The 3,389-nt window shown below is 33.6% G+C and overlaps 1 protein-coding gene across 1 annotated transcript in view; it reads right to left on the bottom strand.

Moving 5' to 3' along the window:
• LOC107726026 (diacylglycerol kinase iota-like) overlaps positions 1 to 3,389 on the bottom strand; it is a 47,755-nt gene that overhangs the window by 7,669 nt on the left and 36,697 nt on the right. The window lies entirely within an intron of this gene.

The raw sequence follows: 3,389 nt of genomic DNA on the forward strand, positions 1-3,389 counted from the left end.
TTCATGGAGGACAGAGGTAATGCCTGCACACCACCAGTTGAGTTATAATCACTATGGGAAAAAATTTAATGAGGATTAACAATTTTCATGGGGGCGGTTACATGGCGTATATCATGGTGGATGTCTTTTATAGTCTTCGTGTGTGTGGCCTCAAAAGTTCAATGATTTATTTATTTATTTTTCCCAATAGAAGAATCTCATGACTAGTTCTGCAGGGCACATTTTCGGTTTAACGCTTCTCTGCACCTTTGCTTTCCTTCCAGGGACGCCAATTAACAAATCTCCAGTGCTTGGCTACAAGGATCTCAACCTCTTCAAGCTCTTCCGACTGGTGCATATTCACGGAGGCTGTGACAATGTGAGTGTTCTTAGCGTTCCCACCATCTGTTTATTGTACTCGGCAAGTGGGAAGTGAGACCTTGCCAAAAATATGAAGCGAAAGTGGCCGCTGATTGAATTTATGTTAAGTTCACAGAGCTGGACTGAATTGAAAAATTGCTTGTTTATCAAATGCATGTTCTGTGAATGTTATTGAGGGTAATTATATTTGGGAGTTTGGACTGGTGATAATTGGGAAAACGGTTGAGCTTGTTCGAGTGATGTCATGTTTCTCTAAGCTATCTGATCCTAGGGTGCGGTAGACACATGTGCATGACACTACCAGCTCTGTGCAGCAAGAATTAGCACTTTTAGTCATCAAAAAGACTTGTGTAATGAGATGGTTTATTTTGTTTTTAGATTGAAAGCGGCTCTATTTGGAAACAGATCTACATAGATCTTGGCATCCCGGTTCTGAACTCTGCTGCCTCGTACAATGTGAAAACAGCCTACAGAAAGTAAGTGAATGCTCTCGCAATTCCTGCTGTACAGGACTATATTTGTTTACTCAGCAGCCAGCGTTCTTTTTGTGTCGTTGGCAAATGGAGACAATTTTCCACTTTGGAAGGTGACTTTTGCTGCACTGTTAAAGGAACATTCTGAGTTATGTACAACTTGATGTTTATGGACTGCATCTGTGGCATGCTTTCGACTACAGCAAACAGATTTTTTTTACTTATTCTTCAGGGTAAACAAAGGAATAAAAAGCATGTTTACAGTAAATAAACTTTACATTGAATGCCTAGCAGGCAAGTATGCAGTAACACAAACATTTCAGACATGCAGCTGCGCCGTTTCTAAGATATACCTCATGTAATGGTTAAATAAAAAATAAACCCAGCTCTTCTGAAAATTGAAGCCTTGTTAAACAAGCATAGGGTCAAATATGATGATACCAGAGAATGGTTTCACTATCATGTGATGTTACAATTCTCTTGGCTGTCTCATTATCCTCTGCTTGAGTAAAAAAAAAAAAAAAACATTTGGAGAATGCCCATATTTTAACTTTCTTGAAAATGACTCCTCTTGATTAATATTGTTAACGTTGCTTATCATTTGACTTGAACCTCAGGTACCTGTATGGATTTGAGGAGTACTGCCGCTCTGCTCAGATCCAGTTCAGGACAGTGCACCACAACGAGCCACGACCAGACCGCCAGCCGGAAGTGCAGTGCGTTAAGACTGTGAAAAAAGAGAGCGGAGACACAGATGAGATGATGCAGCAGGTTACAGCAGAGCCTGAAACTAGCGAGGACAAACCTGCGGCAGACGCTGATGAGTCAGATACTGAGAGCGAAAAGGGACACAAAGATATCTGCTCGCCCAGGGTGAGTGTCTGTCTTTCTGTTGGGCTGCTCTCAAGATGTCGGATTTCATGCTGCAATGCAAAAACACTTATATTACAAGTGTTTTGTTTTTTTGTACTTGAATGAGTTGGAGGAAATGTACATGATGATACTAGAGAATGGTTTCGCATTCATGACCTGATGTCATGTGATGATACACTTCTCTTGGCTGTCTGATACGCATTTTTGACTTTAAATTGATTTTAAGGGCATGTCTGTTATTTTGGGTTTTTAAACCGGAAAACATCATGCATTTAAATGAACAGTTCGCCCAAAAATAAAACCTCACTCTCATGTCTTTTGAATGCTGCTTGTTCCATAAAATGAAAGTGAATGTTGACCATGACTCTTAAGCAAGCTTTATATATATATATATATATATATATATAAATGAATGTTTTTTAAATGATTGCTTTTATTCAGTCTGCATGACGCTGTTCATTGCCATTATATTTTACTGTTTAAATAAAGTGAGAAAAAAAATCTAATTCTGCTCAATTAAAAAAAACTAATTATTAATAAAAAAATATTTTTTAATGTTTTTTATCCAGTTTGCAGGACCTTATTCATTACTATTATCGCAACTATTATTGCAAAGGATTAAAAATATTGAAAAATGCAATTCTGTTCACTTAAAAATAAATAAATATATAAACTAATATTTTTCATAATTAAATAATTAAATGGAATTCCATTTAAGCCATCCCAGCCCTATTATTCTGTGACATTTCCCTTCTTATATAGTTTAAACTTGGGTTTGATCTTTCTGAAATCCTATCACGTAAGTCAGAAGTTTCTCTTACAGTCTTCATCAGCACTTCATTATAGCCACACTTATTATAACTGACCTTTTCAAGCTCAACGTTTTAACACTTTTATGAGAAATATATCACAGTAATCATTTGTACAGTTTTTTTCTTGGCACTAAGTACACAAATAATGTGTTTGCTAAAGTCATTATTAGCTGTTTTGTACTGACCTTCAACCCAAATACATTTCCAATGTACCCGGCTTGACAGAAAAACATGTTTTCAAAGAGAACCGTCATATTTGTTTTATTTGTATACTTCAAGCACAGAATATCTATGCAATGGAAAGTTGAAATGTATTGTCTGTGTAATGCATTTAAAGGTAAACTTCATCTAAATGATCATTTTGCTATCCTCGTTAACATATTCAACACATCCATCCAGTTCAAGTAATAATCACATTTACATTTGTGATAAATGCAATTTTAAAATTAGACACATTCACATTTAAATTAAATGCTAATATTAGTTTAGTAAAGTGCAAATCCAGGTTACATTATTGATTTCAATTTGCAGCGAATGTTACATATTTAAATTAAAAAAGATAACTATTTACTTTAAAATTACTTTGAGAAAAATATATTTATATTTTTTAATTATTTAGAGTTGTCTTGTATATTTCTTTTAAAATATGAATATGTTTTTAAAAAACTATACATTTTAATTTATCTAAACATTTTAAATGTCTAAAAAAAATTATATATTAAAAATGTATTTAATAACATATAAAAAAAATAATATTAATAAATAATACTTTTATATAATATACTTTAATATTTTTTATTATCCAAATATGCTTACAATATAATATGTATTTTTAATTATATTTAGATGCATTTTGTAAAAATATTAAGTG

The sequence above is a fragment of the Sinocyclocheilus rhinocerous genome, unplaced genomic scaffold, assembly GCF_001515625.1.
Source record: "Sinocyclocheilus rhinocerous isolate Xijiao unplaced genomic scaffold, SAMN03320098_v1.1 scaffold395, whole genome shotgun sequence".
Lineage (NCBI taxonomy): Eukaryota > Metazoa > Chordata > Actinopteri > Cypriniformes > Cyprinidae > Sinocyclocheilus > Sinocyclocheilus rhinocerous.